The sequence below is a fragment of the Sorex fumeus genome, unplaced genomic scaffold (assembly GCF_029834395.1).
Source record: "Sorex fumeus unplaced genomic scaffold, SorFum_2.1 ptg000032l, whole genome shotgun sequence".
Lineage (NCBI taxonomy): Eukaryota > Metazoa > Chordata > Mammalia > Eulipotyphla > Soricidae > Sorex > Sorex fumeus.
In genome coordinates, this window is record NW_026606089.1 from 2,272,534 (window position 1) to 2,293,074 (window position 20,541).

At 39.7% G+C, this 20,541-nt stretch overlaps 1 pseudogene; it reads right to left on the reverse strand.

Annotated features, from left to right (window-relative positions):
* Window positions 1–13,387: 13,387 nt before the first annotated feature.
* LOC130025934 (uncharacterized) lies at window positions 13,388–13,486 on the reverse strand (annotated as a pseudogene).
* Window positions 13,487–20,541: the final 7,055 nt, after the last annotated feature.

Below are 20,541 nucleotides of genomic sequence, written 5' to 3' on the forward strand. Positions count from 1 at the left end.
CAAGGAACCCAGTGACCCTCCCATCCCCCATCTCCCCCACTCCGCCCTACCTCAGGGCATTCCCTTTTGCTTTTTCTTTGCTTTAGGGTGCTGTGGTTTGCAATGGAGGTCAATACCATTACATTTTCAAAGAAGAAAATAGGCCCCTAGATGTTCAAGACACTGCTAGTCTCCTGGGCTTCTTCCCAGCATGTACCCTGCTCCAAGCCAGCCCTTTGGAAATATACTGGGAAGGGAAACTGGATGTACCTTTCGTCACACTGACCTGAAAGATTCTTGCTGATTCTCAGCCAGATCAACTATTTCATTTGTTGCCTGATATCACCTCCTGTCCTTTATTTTTTTTTAAAAAATATTTTATTTGTTTCTGGTTTATAAAGAAAAAAAACTAAATGCACTAATAAAACAAAAGCAAAATCAAACCTTTACCCTCTGACATCAGAATTGTCCTTACAATAGGGGAAGTAAATGACTGAAATTGGTAGGGGAGTGTTGTTAGTTGGTTGTGGACTTTAGCTGGATATTTGACAGTGCATGGAGTATGAATACACAGTTGCTGAGATGAGGAAGTCTGTACATGAAGCGAGTACAGTTTGTAAACTAGTCATCACAATTATATGTCCATATGAAATTTATCTATATATTCTTTGTGCCTCCCTTGCATTTATGTGTTATGCATGCCTTTATCCTGGCCTCAGAAATGCATCTGAGGGCACTCGGAAAGTTAGTTGCGCGCGAAGTAGGGGGAGAGAAGTAAGTAGTAAATAATTGGAGGAGGAAGAAATATGAGTTGGAACTCACGAGATGTGTAAGAAGAATATATAGATATGTATGTGTGTGTAAATACACATATATATGTATAAATCTATATATGGGCTGGAGCGATAGCACAGTGGGTAAGACGTTTGCCTTGCACGTGGCCAACCTGGGTTCGATTCCTCTGCTCCTCTCGGAGAGCCCAGCATGCTACTGAGAGAAACCCTCCCGCATGGCAAAGCCTAGCAAGCTACATGTGACGTATTCGACATTCTAAGAACATTAACAACAATTCTCACCATAGAGATGTTTCTGGTGCCCGCTCAAGGAAATCAGTGAACTATGGGAGGACAGTGTTACAGTGCTATGGTTAATTCAAACATTGTTTATGCAAAATATGAAAGAAACAAATAAACATTCTATAAAGCTGATTACACCTATTAAATTAATATAACTTTAAATAGTGTTCAGAAATGAAGTTGAAGAATTTACGGCTAGAGAAAGATATTGACAATATATCAAGAAACACATGGATCTTGGAGGAGCAAGAACACGTAGCTGTTTTCCTTCCTTAAGATTATTATTTTTTACTTTTATAGAATATGCTTACCCTGAGTTTTTTTAATAGCTTCAGTTTTTTAGAAAGCATCATAATAAATTATATTATTTAAAAATAAAAAAGTTGGGTTTGTAAGTGGATTCTCTATGTTTGGAACCTGGGAAGTATTTTCCTATGTAAGCTACATTAAACATGATATTTATAACAGAAATACCATCTGCAGTAGTATTCACAATAGCCAGAAGAAACTATGTTATACCTACACAATACAATACTACGCAGTTAGCAGGAAAATCACATCATGAAATTTGCTTATAAATGGATGTACAGGGAAGAATATCATGCTCAATGAAATCAGTCAGAAGGAAAGGTGTATACTGATTGGACTACACCTTTTTTTGGATATAAAAAACCAGAATATGAGACTAATACCCAAGGATAGCAGAAACACAGGCCAGGAGAATTGGTCAATGGTTGGATGCTTGCCACAAGTGCTGAAGGCGGGCATTTGGAATAAAGAAGGGACCGCTATGACAATGAGAGTTGGAAGTGATTACTCTGGGTGAGAACTGAGTGCTAAAAGTAGGTAAAGGAATAAACGTGATAACCTCTCAGTATCTGTATTACAATCCATAATGCCCAAAGGATGAGAGAGAGAGAGAGATAAAGAGAGAGAAAGAGGTGCCTGCCATAGTGTAGAGACAGCAGGCTGTCAGGTGGGGTTTGATGTTGGGAGAGGGAGTGGTGGGAGAGAAACTGGGAACATCAGCAATGGAACTGTATAGTCATGGAGGTTGAAAGTTGAAATATCCTATGAATGAAACTGAATCATGAAAAGGTTTGTAATTTGTGTCTCCTGCAGATTCAATACAAAAACATGATATTTAGTTTCTACCACCATGAGTAACCTATGAGTTTTCTGAAATTTATTTTATCACCTTGGCTGGTCTCATTACATGGGTGCCTGTGTGGTAAAATTTTTTTATTTTATGCGGACTCAAGAGAAAAAACTAATGGGGCTGGGACTTATGGTGGAAGGGGAGAAGAGCACAAAACACTCTTTTGACCACAGCTCAGCAGGGTCAACTAACTTGCGTGATGCCAGACCTCCTTCACTGATTTCCTCTTTTTAATGTGGAAAAATGAAAAGACTTTTCAGGCTGCCAAGGGGTTGTCCCCTCCAGTTTACACTATTTTTTTTCGATCAGAATTGTTTAAAGATATTTGAAAAATTTGGAGCTTAATGATTTGTTCTCATATATTTCCCCTACATGGTGTCAGTGGGCATTGATCCAGGAAGGCCAGCAAGAAAAAGTTGAGGTGTATGTCTTTACCACCAATGCCAACACTACTGTAAGTATGGAACCCAAAGTACAATAGTTAAACTTCAAAATGTGTTTTTCAAGGAAATCGGTGGGAATGCAGGGAGAAATGGGTCATTTGTTGGTGGAGGGATGCAGACACTGGTGGTGTGATTGGAATTCAAATATTGAATGAAAAATCTCCATTATAAATGACTTTGAAAATCAAAATTGCCTAAATTTAAAAAAAGAGAAGTCAACTTACGTCTATATTTCAAGAAATCTTGTCTTAGCAAATTTTGGCAGGGAGACCATAGTTGGTAGAGAGAGGGAGAAAGAAAGGGAGAGTTGACAGTTGGGAAGAGAAACCTGGATATCATGGAAGAGATGAAAGCTGATCTTAGAAGATTTGGAGCCATCAGAGTTTCGAGAGTTAAATGGTGAGACCATTGCAGTTTAAATAGTTAAATAGAGAGATTGGTTTCAGTCATCAGCAGTGTATACATAGAGAGAGTTCAAAGACCTCACAGATATTCACTCTATATTAACTAACAAGGGGAGCGATTTTTCCCTGAAGCACTGTGTAAGGATAATATATTGCCAGGAAGAATGATAAGAAGTTGGTTCTCTTTTTCACAGATTAATACATTAGAGATGAAAACTTTTGTACAAAGGAATCTATTATCTTGTCCTGTTGCTCTGTTTTCTTGTCATCATTCCATTCTCCCCCATGATCCGACCTAATCAGGGCTCTCCACATTTTTCAGCATTGTCACCACATAGCCTCAGAGCATGTGTTAACTGCCAGTAGCTCACAGCTCTCATGTTTGCCCCCCATGCAAGCCAGAGCCATCCTTCTGAAAGCTAGGATATTTCTGAAAACCCGTTCTTCCTTGAAGTGGCAGTCATGGTTTACCTCTTCTTAATCATTGCGTTTACAAATTTAGATGAATATCCCTATACTAGTGACAGGGATTTTCCAAACTAAGAAAAGCATAAACATTTCCCTTTCCCCCAAGAAATTTGGGCTAGTTATTTTCTATCCACTGCTAATAATATGTGATAATAAGGAAATAGAACTGAAGTAAAAACAAGTACATTTGTCAATTTGGTGCCATGACTAGTCAGTCTGAGTATAAGTATATATTTCTAGAAAAAAAAAGCAGAAGAAAAGGAATTGGTTGCTAGCAAAGAATAGCAAATCTCTGCCAAGAAATCCTTTGAAAATAAAAATTGTGACTGTGGACTGAAAATAATTGCCACTCAATGCCTCTTTTGTAGACCACAACACCCAAAAGGATAGAGAGAACAAAAGGGAATGCCTTGCCACAGAGGGAGGGTGGGATGAGGGTATAGGTGTGGAAGGGATACTGGAATCTATGGTGGTGGAAAATGGGCACAGGGGGAGGGATGGGCATTTGATCATTGTATAATCAAAACCCAAGAACAAAAATTTGTAAATGTACAACTGTACCTCATGGTGTTTCAGTAATAAAAATTTAAAAAAATAATATAAAAATTGTTTTGTCTGCCAGAGATCAGCCGATGGGAACCTCTGTGAAGGCAAAAGATTAAATTGGTTGACCTTTATTTTTCCTTGAGTATATTAATTTGATTTTGGAGTCAATTTATATGACAGTTCATCAAGACACAGAAATTTTCAGCACTTCTCTTGTTTAAAAGTATAGTGATACACAGTATCTCTATCTCACATTATTTTTATTTCTGATAGTTTGACACAAAATATACGTCAAAATCATATATAAATGTAAGTTATTTAAATACTGTTTTGATTATTTAAAATTACATTATAGAATCGTTTAGATTCTGCCTTCTGGAACTGTGAGTTACCATGAATGGTCTTGGTCGACATGATGAACTCAGACAGTCTCTCACCCTGTTCGTTCCATTCTAGGCCATGGGTTCCGATGTGAAGTTCTTCAGCTGATCTTCTCGGTCCTATCTTGGCATTAAAATCACCCACAATGATCTTGTAGAAGGTGTGGTCTTCTTTATAGAACTTCTCTAGCTCCATGTAGAACTTCTCGATTTCTCTTTCATCATAATGAGATGTTGGTGCGTAGACAACGAAGATAGAAACTGCAGGCAGTGAGCCACATCTATTCAAATGTAAATGTCCGATTCAGGTTGTTAGGCATTCAAATGAATCAATGCTCTTGGCCAAGTTTGTGTTGACAAGGACACCGACGCCTCCAACACCTCTTTTATCGCATGTTCCGAGGAACAATTCTTCTCCAGTGTCGAAAACGGCATGGTGAGATTCGTGTCTTCTTGTCTCGGTCAGACCAATGATGTCGTACTTGATCATTCGCGCTTGTACCATCAGGTCCTCGATGGATGCATCTGATGCTAGCATACGTGCATTGAAAGTACAGAAAGTACAGATGATCATTTTTGTCTTCCTTCATTGTGGCAGCCTAGGTCGGCCTTGAGATTTTGTCGGCCTCTCCTTTCTCATCCTTCTCAGTGCTGCCATGTCGGTGAAGCCTTCAGGGTCAGGTGAATGAGACCAGTTGTAGTTACTGGTTTTGGCATATCGAATATCGGGAGTCTCCCGGTGGACGATTCCACAACGAAATAGACCACATCATATTCAATCGACGGTTTTGCCTGACTGATGTCGCTGTTGTCCCAAAATTTCGAACGGGATCGGACCACCGTCTCCTTCGTGCAAAATTCTACTTCACAGAGTGGGGAGAAAGGGCTGCAAAGTTCAAAAAGAGAACTACCAGAACGACCACCAACTGGGAACTCTTTGGTACTATTGCTTCAACATGGGAAGATGCCATTGTTGACAACATTGACGAGGAATACGATCGACTGGTTCAGCACCTCCATGAATGTGCGAGGAACGCCAAGAGAGATATAGCCACAAAAAGTCGCCTATCTTCGAAAACTCTTGAGCTAATTCGCCAGCGTGGTTTGGCGCATGCCTCAGGCAACCGCAAGCTAACGTCCGAGCTTGCAAAGCAGTGCAGAGATGCGATCAAAGAAGACCTCAAAGAGAGAAGAGCAGAAGTACTGGTAGATGCGGCAGAAGCCGGGAAAAGTATTCGTAACACCCGCCTGTCCTTCGCCAACTATAAGACCGAGATGACTGCCCTCCGACGTCCTGATGGATCCATCACATCCTCCAGAACGGCAATGGAGAAGATTATCCATGACTTCTACTCAAATCTCTTCGATAGCCATGTCCACTTGCCGACATACCAAATTCCACAGGATGGGTATGTTGTTCCCAACGTTCTCCCCTCCGAAATCCGACACGCCATTTCGTCGGTAAAGAAGCAAACAGCACCCGGCCCAGACAAGGTCAGACCTGAACACCTGAAGAACCTGCCGTCAGTACTCATCAATACACTGGCTCGGCTCTTCACTCGCTACCTGTCTGAATGCAAGGTTCCATCTCAATGGAAAACCAGCAGGACCGTACTACTGTTCAAGAAGGGAGACATCCATGACATTGGCAACTATCGCCCGATCTGCCTATTGTCTGTCATCTACAAGTTGTTCACTCGAGTCATCCTGAATAGGATTGGCAGAACACTAGATGAAGGACAACCATGTGAGCAAGCAGGGTTCCGCAAAGGATTCAGCACCATCGACCATATCCACACGATAACCAAACTCATTGAGGTTTCTCGGGAGTTCAAGATGCCGCTCTGCTTAACGTTCATTGATTTAAAGAAGGCCTTTGATTCTGTTGAGACGGAAGCGGTCATTGAAGCCCTAGCCAATCAGGGCATTCAAGCCCAATACATCAGGATCCTCCGTGAGCTCTATTGTGGATTCACTACCAGGATCTCACCATTCTACAAAGAAGTGATCGTTGATGTCAAGAGAGGGGTGCGGCAGGGTGATACCATTTCACCGAAACTCTTCAGTGCCACCCTCGAGAACATCATGCGACGACTGGAATGGGAAGGAATGGGAGTGAAGATAGATGGTCGGCAATTACACCACCTCCGCTTTGCTGATGACATTGTTTTAATAACACCAAACATCAGCCAAGCGGCACAAATGCTGGCCGACTTTGACCGTGAGTGTGGAAAGGTAGGACTACAGCTGAATCTTACGAAGACAATGTTTATGAGAAACAGCCTCGTTCCTGACGCCCCATTCGCTCTCAATGGAACGACCATCTCCGAATGCAACAGCTATGTGTACCTAGGTCGAGAGGTCAACATGACAAATGACCTGGCACCCGAGCTGCGCAGGAGGAAGAGAGCGGCTTGGAACGCCTTCAAGAACGTCGAAGAAATAGCTAAGAGGACGAAGAACCTCCGGCTCCGGGCACATCTCTTTGATTCCACTGTTCTTCCTGCATTAACATATGCCTCAGAGACCTGGGCCCTACGCAAACAAGATGAGAACGCCATTCAGGTCTCCCAAAGAAGAATAGAAAGAGCTATGCTTGGAATATCATGTTTCACTCAAATGAGAGAACGAATCCGGAGTTCTGACATCCGTCGACGATCAAGGATCAGGGACGCTGTCTCATTTGCCAAGGTGTCGAAAATCAGATGGGCTGGTCACGTAATGAGATTTAAAGCCGACCGTTGGACTAGAGCTGTTACTGATTGGATTCCACGGGATGTCAAGAGACCGCGTGGCCGCCCACCTACCAGATGGTCAGACTTCTTTGTCAAGGTCATGAACGATCGGTTTGAGGCCCTCCATGTTCCCGGAGCGAAGAGATGCCATTGGGCTACACTAGCACGCGACAGGGACAAATGGAGACGTTACTGGCGCCCGCTCGAGCAAATCGACGACTAACGGGAAGTTAACTGATTAAGTGATTAAGTGACATTATAGAATTACTAGAATTTCATAAATTTTAGGATTATGCAGAATCAACGTTCATGTATCATATTACACTCACTACTGAAAGGCCTACTCTGTCATTCACCATTGTTCAGTTTTTCCACTTTGATTACACCTTTCCATCTGGTAATTAAATAGTCTCATGGTTCTAAAGTTTGTTTTTATTACTTTGAAAAGATCAAAACTATGCAATTTTCAACATTGGATGAAACTAGAGGATATCATGCATGTAAAGGTAGCCTTAAGGAAAGGAACAGATACAGAGAGATTTTTATCATATGTGGGATGTAAAGACACACAGCAAGGTAGCAACAAAGGTTCAAGGCCAATGTAAGGGGAAAACTGATCCACACAATTGAGTCAGGGGATTGGGAAGGAGGGATTCTGGGGGCTTGGGGGAGAGGGAGGAGTTATTTTTTGAGAGAATGAGGAGTGTCATGTTGGAATTATGTGTATGAGAAACCATTATTAATTGAATTATAAATCATAGAATATAAATATTGTTATAGACGTTTGTCTGTCTCATTTTATTCTTTTAATTTGTTTTCTCCATATACCACATATGCATGAACTTGTATGATGCCTATCTTTCTCTGCCTGGTTTATGTCACTAAATATAATATCCTCATGTGATCCAATTTTATACAGATAGTAAGATTTCACTTCATACAACTGAGTAGTATTCCATTGATTTACCCCCTTTCATTTTCAAAATTTGTGGTTTAAAAGATACAAATATTGGTTTAAACAATGCTCTGGTGGTTTAAAATTTTTAGTTTAGTGAAGCAAAATAGATTTTACTGAAAAACACTTAGAAACTTGTTAAACCGGTGTAGGGTGGAATGGAATATATGTTCAAGAGAGAACACTCGTTTAACAAAGCAAGCAAAGAGAGACATAGAGAAAGGAAGCACGGTATTTCTTCAAGGGAGAACACAAGCTTGAGGACCAAGCCGACTCTGGTAGTTTAGGAATAAAAACTTTGAGTGGTATGAAATTAACTTGTGCACTTTAGGGGATAACCTGAGTGAAACTATTAGAAGTACGTTCAGGAGCATGATAAACTGGAGTCTGCACTTGGAGTGAGGAGGGTAGAGAGATCTTTGGGGAGATCCGGACTATTGAGAACAGTAATATTATAACATTAATGATAGTATCTTACGGTGGGATTCCAAAAAAATCTTTCACAGTGGCGTCAGAAATGATAACATTCTTAGGTATTTGGATTTCCTGTGGAAACAACGGGAAAGCTGAGTTTATGCTCTGGATGCCTCCAACTGAAACAAGGTCAACAAGTCATGAATGAAAAATTACAAGTTAGATGGATCATGGATTCTGATCCCAGTGGAAGGCTAGCTTTCAGGTGAACAATTTCTACTGATGGCCTGATGTAGATTCTGATCCTGGGATACGTAACAGAAAGGAGGTAGTGACAGGTATTCTCAGAAGTGAAGCCTCTGAGACAGAATTCGTTCATGCCAACTTATAGGTTATCAATGTTTGCTCATGGCTGCTACCATTATAACATGCCACTCAAAGGTTTTATGGTTTCAATTTACTGTGTCAATGTAAAGATGAAGTTTCTAAATGGAAGGTAAAAATCTGAGGCCCTCAAGATGATGAATTATGGGGATGCGGGGGGGGGAGCTTGATCTATAGTACAGTAGGTAGAGCATTTGCCTTGCACACGGCCTACCCAGGTTAGATTCCCAGCATCCTGTATGGTCCCCCCAAGCACCGTGAGGAGTAATTCCTGAGTGCAGAGCCAGGAGTAACCCCTGTGCATCGGCAGGTGTGACCCAAAAACGCAAAAAAAAAAAAGATGATGACTTACCTTTAGATATTTTGAAGTCAAGTAGAAACAGCCAGAAAGTTCCCCAGAAAAGAGTTCACCTGGGTCGAAAACATCATCTCCTCTAGCATGAGAGCATACAGAAAATAAGGTTTCCATTTTATGCCAAGTTAAAGCAAGCCAGACATGATCTTGGAAACTTTTTCCAAGGAAAACATGGCTATAGGAAGGATAAGGTGACAACTGAGTCTTGGAGGTCAAATATAGAAGAGAAACGAGGGTCAAAATGTAGGAGGTACATTGGCGACCAGGAATATTTAGAAAAGCATTTTTTAAAAAAGAAAATGCAATGAGACATCAATTAAGAACTTTTTAAATGTTTAAGAACAGGGATATAACTCAGTGAAAGAGCATTTGCCTTCCATTGTATGATGATCTGGGATTGATCCTTAGCATTGCAAACTGCATTATTTTTTAATTTTTAATTTCTTTCTTTCTTGCTTGCTTACTTGCTTGCTTTTTTGTTTTTTGGGTCGCACCTGGCTATGTATAGGGGTATTTTTAATTTTTAGAAAAACTCATAAATTTACCTTTTTACCTGTAGTTTAAAAGGAAATCTAAAATATTTTAGAGTAAATATATGTGAAGAAGAATAAAATTCACAGGAACTATTTAGCGTTCTTAATGATACAGCAGTCAGAATTTTGAGGTTAATTGTATGGGTATTGCATAAATAATTTTTCCCCATTATTTGGGCTCTCTTTTTATCATGGTCACCATTTTTTCTGAGTTGCAGAAACTTCTTAGTTTAATGTAGTCTCATTTGTTTATCTTCACTTCCTCTTCCTTGGTCAGTGGTGTTTCATTCTAGAAGTTTCCCTTAGCTTTAATGTCATGCAGGAATCTTCCCACATTTTTCTCCATATATCTTAAGAATTCAGGTATGATATTGAGGTCTTTAATACATTTGATCTGACTTTCTGCCTGGCACTATAAAGAGGTCTGAGTTCATATTTTTTTTGCATGTTGCTTTCCAGTTTTCCCAGCACCAGTTGCTGAAGAGACTTCCTAGCTCAATTTCATATTTCTTGAGCCTTTATGAAGGTAAGGTAAAGGTAAAGGCCCTCCCATTGTTCGTCGATTTGCTCGAGCGGGCCCAGGAACGTCTCCATTGGAGACTTTGTTGTTACTGTATTTGGCATATGGAATACATCATGGGGAGCTTGCCAGACTGTGCCATGCGGGTGAGATACTCTCGGTAGCTAGCCAGGCTCTCCGAGAGGGGCAGAGGAATCGAACTCGGGTCGGCCATGTTGGCTGCAATTTGCTTGAGCGGGCCCAGTAAAGTCTCTATCATGAGACTTGTTGTTACTGTGTTTGGTATATCGAATACATCTAATGGGCTGGAGCTATAGCATAGCGAGTAGGTCGTTTGCCTTGCACGCAGCCAACATGTCCGATGCGAGTTCGATTTCTCCGCCCCTCTTGGAGAGCCCGGCAAGCTTAGAGAGTATCTAGCCCTCACGGCAGAGCCTGGCAAGCTACATGTGATGTATTTGAGCTCTTTATGAAAGATTAGGTAATAATAATCCGAGGGCCAGCGTCAGGATATTTGACTATATTCCATTGATCTGAGGCCTGTCTTTATCTGAATATCATGGTATTTTGATTACTACAACTTTGTAGTTGGGTTTGAAGTTGGGGAAGGTGTTCCCTTCTTCTTTTTACCAAAGATTGCTTTAGCTCTTCATGGGAGTTTATTGTTGTGTATGACTTTCAAGAGTGTTTAATCTATTTATTTGAAAAATGTTATGGGTATCCTTATAGAAAGTGCATTAAATCTTTATAGAGCTTTGGGGTGTATTGCCATTTTGACAGTGTTAAACCTCTCAATCCATGAGCATGGGATGTGATTCCATTTCCTCATATACTCTCTTATTTCGTAAAGTAGAGCTTTGTAAGTTTTTTTTTTTTGGTATAGATCCTTAACATTTTTAGGTGATTCTAATATACTCGATTTTCTGAGGTATTATTGTGAATGGGATTGTTTTTTCTCTATCTCTTTTTTCTCTTTCATTATTAATATATGGGAAAGCCATGGAGTACCAGATATTGATTTTGTAATATGCTACTTTACTAAACAAATCTATTGTTCCCAGGAGCTTTTTTTTTAGATTCTTTGGGATTTTCTAAGTATAGTATCATGTCATCTCCAAATAGTAAAAGCTTGAGTTCTTCCTTTTTTTATCTGGATGCCTTTGATATCTTTTTTTTTACCAAAATCATATGGCAAATACTTCAAGTACTATGTTGAATAGGAGTGGTGAGAGTGGGTAACTTGTTTTGTGCCTGATTGTATTTTGGAATTCTAGTTCATTGATTTCTGCTCCAAGCCTTCAGTTTTTCCCCATTGAGAATACTGCTTGCTTTAGGTTTGTGGTAATTTGCTTTGACTATATTGAGGAAAGTACTTTCAATTCCCATTTTGTTGAGAGTTTTTCATCATGAATGCGTTCTGGATCTCATCAAATGCTTTATCTACATCAATTGATATGATTATATGACTTTTATCTTTATTTTATTGAGATGTTGTATTCTGTTGATTGACTAGAGAATGTTAAGCCATCCTTGCATCCCCAAGATAAACCTACTTGGTCATAGTGTGTGATCTTTTGTTGAGTTTCTGGATTCTCTTTGCTAGTATTTTCTTGAGAATCTGTGTATCTGTATTCATCAAGGAAATAAGTCTGTAATTTTCTTTTTTTGTGGTGTCTCTGTCTGATTTGAGTATTAGGGTGATCTTTGCCTCATAGAAACTATTTGGGAGTATTTATGATTCTTCAATTTCCTGGAAAATCTTGATAAATGTTGGCAGCATTTCCTCTTTAAAGGTTTGAAATATTTCACTATTGAATCCATCTGGGCCAGGGATTCTGTTTGGGGGGATACTTTTGACCATCCTTTCAATTTCCTTGGTAGTGATAGGTTCAAGTATTCCAAATCTTCTTGGTTCAGCCTTGGGAGGTAATTGGAATCCAAAAATTTATCAATTTATTCAAGATTCTCTCATTTCCTGCTGTAAAGATTCTCAATATAATCTCTGATGATCCTATGGATTTCTGTATTTTCTATTAGGATATGCCCCTTTGCATTTCTGATTCCATTTGTTAGAATTCTTTCTCTTTGTTTCTTTGAGAGGCTTCTTGTGATTTATTGATCTTATTTATTTTCTCAAAGAACCAGCTTTTGCTCTTATTGGTCTTTTGGATTGTATTCTGGGATTCTAGCTCATTGATATCTGGTAAAAGTTTTATTATTTTCTTCCTCCAGCCTAGTTTGGACTACTTTTGTTGGTCATTTTCCAAAATCTTGAGCTCTAATTTATTCATGTAGGCCCTTTCTTTCTTCCTAATGAATTCTGGCAGAGCTATACTCTTTCCTCTTAACACTGCTTTTGCTGTGTCCCACAAGTTCTGGTAGCTCATGTCCTCGTTCTCATTTGTTTCCTGAAACTTTTTATTTCCCATTTGATGTCTTCTCTAAGTCAAAGGTTGTTCATTACTTCCCTTAAAAAATATTTCCTTGCTGAGCTTTAGTCTGTTTGATCTATTGAGAAGTGACAAAGTAGTGTTGAAATCTCCAACTAGTATTGTGTTGCTCTCAATGTTTTTCTTTAAGTCTTTTAGAAGTTATTTTTAAGTATTTTGCTGGTCTGTCATTAGGAGCACCTACAGTGAGGAGGGTGAGTTCTTTCTGATGTACAGATCCCATGATCATGAAGAAATGACCTTCACTCTCTCTTATAACCTATAGCCTGAAGTCCATATGGTCTGATACTAGTATGTCCACTCCAGCTTTGTGGAGGTGTTCTTTTCTTTCTTGAAGAATTGTTTTCCAGCCTTTGACTTTGAGCCCATGGTTGCTTTGATTGTTCAGAAGTGTTTCTTCAGGCAATTGAATGTTGGGTTCAGTTTTCTAATTCATCTTCCCATTCTGTGCCTCTGAATTGGCACATTTAGTCCAGTGACATTGAGGAGATTGTTGTGATGGGGATTTGTGCTATCTTTATGTAGAATTTTTGTACTTGTGTGGATTGTCTTAGCTTAAAGTCGCCCTCTTAATTCTTCTTGCAACAAAAATATGGATCACTTTACAAGTTTGCATGTCATCTCTGTGCAAGGACCATGTTAATCTCTGTATCATTTCAATTTTAGTATATATGTTACCAAACATTTTATGAGTTAATTTTTCCATATTTTTCTCTTCTTATTACTTTGAGTGTTGTCCTTACTCACTCCTGTGGCAGACAGTGATTCCAAATCAAGGAATGTGTCTCAAAGCAGCTTCAATAGATAGATTTAGAACTTTAATGTCCTAGAAAGAAAAATATGGTTTTTACCATATTATCTTTTACCATACCCAAGGCATCAGTTTTACAAAATAATTCTTTTGGAAGATGGTATATGAGTCTTCTTTAATGCCCTTCCCTGAAACCTTCATTAAGACCATTAAACTAGAGCCTTTTGCTGTTCTCACCTCAGTCCCGTGTACATCACCAGGAAAAGGTGGATGGTGTTCTCTGCAATTTGACCACCTTGAATGTAAGTAGGATTTTTCTCCTGAAGGAAGAGGTGAGGAGAATATTGATGATTTCATTCCACCTTATTACAAGTACAACTTGAATGGAAGGTGAGACTCATGAGGCTCCTGTAAAGGACAGAAAAAGGGGTCTCAGTGAAGTTTAATGGCTAACACACATTAACAACCCAGATGACTCCAAGTAGCCTGTGTGTATCTTTGTGTATAGTGAGTTTCATATCTACTGAGAGTGATTCTCAGTCATGACACACAGGCAAAACAGCCCTGTATTTAAAAATCTAGTTCTCTAAGCAGAGTGGGGTCTCTGAAGTGATTGAACAAGTGTATAGTAATTTATTACTAAGCACATAAGTACTTTTCGATCTAAAATTAATTCCAAATATGTCTAAAACGACAGTCCCCTGACCCCGCACCTGTCTTTCCTCACCAGGGCCCCTTGGACGTGGATGGGTGAATTTCCCTCACTGCCCTGAGTAGAGCCCCGGCAGCTGAAGACCTCTGCAACCAGCCATAGGTACGCTTAAGACCACGCTGCCCAAGCTTGAAGGAGACTCATGCATGAAGGAAGTGGAAGCAGAACCTCTGTAAACACACAAAAAATAAAAGGCTGGCGGTCAGGCCGTTTCACCACTCCACAGAGGTCGATGGCGATGGTCAGGAGATGGAAGGAAACGGGGGTCAGGCTGGTTGGTCGTGGAGCAGCAGGTTATTACATGGAAGAGATGTATGTCATAGAGGCCTCAGGAATCCTAAAGCAGGTGCGGGCACTGAGATCCAGGAAGATTCCCTTATATAGATCATAGAACCTCTAAGTAATAAGTAACCTTATTACTTTGAGTGTTGTCCTTACTCACTCCTATGGCAGACAGTGATTCCAAATCAAGGAATGTATTTCAAAGCAGCTTCAATAGATAGATTTAGAACTTTAATGTCCTAGAAAGAAAAATATGGTTTTTACCATATTATCTTTTACCATACCCAAGGCATCAGTTTGTCATTAAAAGGGGCATTACAGTGATGTCATCAAAAGGAGTTACAGAAAGAACATTGAGGCAGCAAACCATATATTGATTCTTTACATCCACATTGTTTCCTTACATCAGCAGGCCAGTAGTAATACTGGCCTCAGGGAAGAAGATACAAAGCCAAACTGAAACCTTCCACAAGCACTTTCACAAGCTGCAACCACCTTGATTTGCATCCCAAAGACCAGCCTGGCTAGAGCTGGGAATCTACATCCCAAAGATCAGTCCTGGCTAGCACCTGATATCTGCAGATCTAAGACCAGCTAGGTTTCTGAAAGAAAAGGAAAACTGTCTCAGTATACTGAAATCATTTACTGAAGGCAGTTTGAAGGGGAGAAAGCAGTTTCATCCAAGCTAGTCAGGACACACAGGAAAACAGCTTATAGGAGATCTTTCTCCTCTCCTTGTCCAACCAACATATAAGCATATATAATATTAATCATTTTGTATGGACACAGTAAGAAATATTTTGAGCTTGTAGAATTGCTCTCCTAGGGCCATCTCGATCTCAGACTGCAGTGCTCAGGCAAGATATCTTTCCTATTCCTAGCAGCAGGGCCCTAGTGTTGTCGTTACTTTTGGATCATGACATCATATGCCTATGATCAACCTCTTAACTTATAGTTAAGAATCGTGGCACCTTGGCCTGGCCCATCGCGATGCCAGGTTAGCACATAACTTACTGGCTTGTCCTGGTTCCATCCAGTCCCACGTTGGAACCCTGCCCTTGGGGTGCTAGGAAGTGAGGGCAACTGAGGCTTAAGTTGAGAAGGCAGAAGCCCAGGAGTGAATAATATTCAAAGCCAACCAATTCCTAAGTTACAAAGCATATTAATTAATTGTCTTCCTGTATCTATACAAAAGGACATTGCATTAAGGTAAACTGCTCAAAAGACATAAGAAGAGGAGGAAGGCAATAACTTACAGTATAGCTTCAGTGTCTAAGAAGGATGAGACCTTACAAATGGGTTGGGGCAGAGAGCATAGAAGTGGTTACAGACAGACAAAGTAATGGAAGTGACTCGGGAGCACTGTGATGGGTGCAATTGGATAAACCTAAGCCCCGTGTACTTCAACAGAACCCAGGTGTGTGGGACAGGGGGATGTGATCTCCAAGTCTGCTCAGATCAAGACTGGACCCCCGCCATCCAGATCCCCCATCTTCTAGTAGCTAAGTGTTACAATCACGAACAGCCCCTGGAGCCATGTAACCATGAACAGCCCCTGGAGCCAAGATCCAGAGACTGGATATTGTTGATAAGATAACAACTCTTATTGTCCAGCTCTCACTCTCAGAGAACCTGGTAGGCTTCTGCGAGTATCTTGCCCACATGGCAGAGTCTGTGCTTCTGGTCACTGTTTCTTTTGAAGTACAGAAGCTACTTAATTTAAGATAGTCCCCTTTGTTTATCTCTGTTTCCACTTGCTTTGCAAGTGGAGTGTTATCTTTGAAGATACCTTTAACTTCAATGTCGTGGAGGGATTTGCCAACCTTGTCTTCAATGTACCTGATGGATTCTGGTCTGATTTTGAGGTCTTTGACCCATTTTTATCTGACTTTTGTGCATGGTGTTAGGTAGAGGTCTGAGCCATTTTTTTTTTTTTTGCATGTAGCTGTCCAGTTTTTTTTGCACCGTTTGTTAGAGGACTCTCTTGCTCCACTTCACATTTCTTGCTCCCTTATCAAAGATTAGATGATTATATATTTGTGGTTGTGTGTCAGTATATTCAATCCATTTCCAATGGTCTGCGGCTCTGCCTTTGTTCCAGTACCATGCTGTTCTCATTATTATTACTTCATAGTAGAGTTTGAGGTTGGGGAAGGTGATGCATCCATCGTTTTTTCCCCAAGAATTGCTTTAGCTATTAGTGGGTGTTTGTTGTTCCATTCGAATTTCAGGAGTGCTTGATCAAGTTCTTTGAAGAATGTCATGGGTATCTTTATAGGGATCACATTGAATTTGTACAATGCTTTGGGGAGCATTGCCATTTTGACAATGTTAATTCTCCCATTCCATAAGCAGGAGATATGTTTCCATTTCCTCATGTCCTTTGTTATTTCCTGTTGTGTAGGTCCTTTACCTCCTTAGTTAAGCAGATTCCAAGGTTCTTGATTTTTCTGAGGCACGATTGTGAATGGAATTGCTTTTTCATTTCACTTTCTTCTCTCTCATAAGTTGCATATAAAAAGCCATACACTTTTGGGTATTGGTTTTATAACCTCAATTTTACTATGAAAGTCTATTGTATCTAGAAGCTTTTTTGGTAGAGGTTCTAGTATTCTTTAAATAGAGTATGATATCTGCTGTGAATAGTGAGAGCTTATTCCTACCTTTTATACATAAAAACCCTTAATATATTTTTCTTACCTTATTTCTATTGCAAGTACTTCCACTACCACCTTGAACAGAAGTGCCAAAATGAACTTTTACGTAGCACTTTCTGCGTGTAAATTTCTATGCTAAGAACAGTGGAATATACAGTGATATCTTAGTAATTTACAAGTAAATTATGAAGACAGATACTATAAAAAATTTCTTTGTATAAATTTCCAAAATGTGTAGCTTTTATTAAATATATTAAGAATAAATCGTATATCTTGATTATACCCTGAAGATTATTTCCTTGTTAGGAGTTACCCTTCTAAAATGCAATAAAGTGACACATTTTAAAAATATTGATTATTCGCTCATTAATTCAATGAATCTTTGTTAGTCTGGTGGTGCAATGCCTCCAGGAAGTCAACCTGTACCCTCAGGTGAGTGCATCAACACTGTGATGGTGTCTTCATGCTTCCTGATAACCTCAAATTGCCACTGTGCCTCTGGCTGGATCCCAACACCTCAGGACTAAGTTTCCCGAGAAATTAAACTCCCTAAAGATATGTGGGAGCCATGTTCACAAACCACCCCTGGCTCAGCTATACAAGCTAATGGATTGGTCTTGTTTCAGAGACCCATAAACAAGTCTTGAAAGAGATCAAAAACCACAGTTAACCTTGGACCTGCAAAAGGATGAACACACTAGGGTAAATCGAGGGAGGCAGGTTAGTTGGGTGTCCACCCAACCAGAACCCAGTGCAGCCACTTGCTCCCACAATCGAAAATCGTCTGGTTTCCAACTTCTCAGGATGGTTCTCACTGAAATATAACAGCTGAAAATTCGGATATGCGGGTTTTGTGACTGAAATCTCCAGGCATTCTCTGGGTCACAATGGGCATCCCATCCCCACTGCCCTGTACTTATGGAAGCCTCAGCAGTCATTTCCATACCTTAAAGCTACTCCAGCCTTAGCTTCCTGTAAAAAATACTAAAATCCTTGAACAAACATGATGACCTCTTAGTACATGTACGAGACCCATGATGCACAAAATAAATAGGAGACAGAGAGAAAGAATCAAAGATCCTGCCATAGAGACAGGCTGGTGATGGGGGTAGGGTGTTGGGGGATGGCTTTAGGGAACCAGGAACATTGGTGGTGGGAAATGTACACTAGTGGAGGGATGGATGTTGGATCGTTGTATGACTGGAAGCAAATTATGAATAGATTTGTAATGGTCTATCTCACAGATATTCAAAAAAACATTAAAAATATATATCCTTAATTTGTAACTCAGACTACTGATAGAACTTTAAAACCCAGCATAACTATTTTTGTGTTCTCTGTAGGAAAATAATGTTACTCACCAGTGTGCCAATAGCTTGTAGAATGCTAAACCCAAAGTTACATCAATGACTGTCTTTGGCATGAATATTGTAATTGCAGCTATGCTATGTTTTAGAATCAGTTCATGAACAAGAAATCAAGAGGAGCAAGTGGCAAAGAGCATCAGTGTTGAATAGATACATAATGTTTGAGGAGCTTGCAAGGGAGACGGAAAGATTTGGTATGAGAAGAGGGAAGAAACAGAAGAGTGAAGTACTAATAAGTATCATGAGAAAAATGCAAGGGAGGACATTTCCTGGCAAGTGTCACACTTTGTTGAGATTTTGGTGAGGATAAGTATTAGAAAGTACCTTTCCCATTTAGTGGTAAAAAGGTAACTTTGATGGGTGCATTTAAAAATTACTTTAAAAATTAGAATCACCAAGAGATACACAGTTACAAAGTTGCTCATAATTGAGTTTCAGTCATGTAATGTTCTAGCACCCTTCCAGTATAATGGGGGCATTTTTGAAGGAATATCCCTGGTGGGAAGACTAGGGCATCTGAATCTTAACACATTTCACCAAATATATGATCTCTTCTCACATGATATACCCTTTCTCCCCTGCTTCTTTGATTTATCTTTTCATGCAATATTTCCTTGTGAACCTCACCTCAAGTGAGGGTCCCTATTTAAGACAAGTACATGTTTCTGGGGTATTACATATTTTTTGGTTGCTGGGAGAGTCTCTACAGCAATGCTCAGGAGGTGTGGGGGCCCCACAGGCAATTCTCAGAAAACGTAGCCATGGTGCTTGGGGTCCTCCTATGTTATACTCTGGCAATCAGGTGGTGCTGGGAGTCAAATTGAGTGCCTGTGAGACAAGTTCCATAAGCACTACATTATCTCCTATGGCCCTGGGTATTAGATTGATGTCAGCATTCAAGGTCCTCCCTTTTGTCAGAAAGCAGAAACTTGTGCAGGAGAAAGTGGAAGAGACCTTAGGGTTTAGCTAGGTTGACTGAGTAGATGGTGGTAGCATTAAGATTAGAACATAAAGTAAAAATAAAACCAGAGAAAGATCTTACAATAGTAAAGAGGGCTTTAGACGTTACTGGGCCTGCTCGAGCAAATCGATGATCAACGGGAGGGCCTTTACCTTTACCAATCTCCAAAAAAGTTTCAAAATATAATTATTGACAAAAAATCATACAGAAGTCCAAATTTTTATTGTTCATGGGATAACTATATTAAAAAGAGAAAAGAACCACAATAAACATACAAGTAAAATGAAGGTACATTTCTTTGGAGTCTTTCAATTATGTATTTATATTAGTATATATACAAGTATAATCTTTAAAAAATAAATTTCAGTTACTATAACATTCTATTGAGTTTTTTATAATTGTAATGTTTTACTGCTAAGATGATATTGTTGTGAACATTTATATCTATTTGTCTACTTTTCTGATTGTTTACTTAAGATCTGATATAAAAAGCTACCTTACTAGGGCTGGAACGATAGCACAGCTGGTACGATGTTTACCTTGCAATTGGCCGACCTGGGTTCAATTCCCAGCATCCCATATGTTCGCCTGAGCATTACAAGGGGTAATTCCTGAGTGCAGAGCCAGGAGTAACCCCTGTGCATCGCCAGATGTGACCCAAAAAGAAAGAAAAGAGCTTACTTACTTATGACTAGGTATGTAGCTCAGGGCTAAAGCACTTGGCTTGCAAGTATGAAATTTTGGGTTCTATTCCTCACACTATAGAAACAAAACCAAAATATCTCACTGTGGTTGAAAATATATCTCAGTGGTAAAATATTTGCCTCACATTTGTGAGGTTATGGGCTTGATCCCTGAATTTCCATATACGCACACAAAAGCTAATTTACTTAAAGAATATTAAACTGCTTAAAGCTAAGTATATATTGCCATACTATTATACAGATTTAATTCTCAATAAAATAACTTGAAAAGGTCTATTTTTATCATCTTTGCTAGGAAAAGATGTT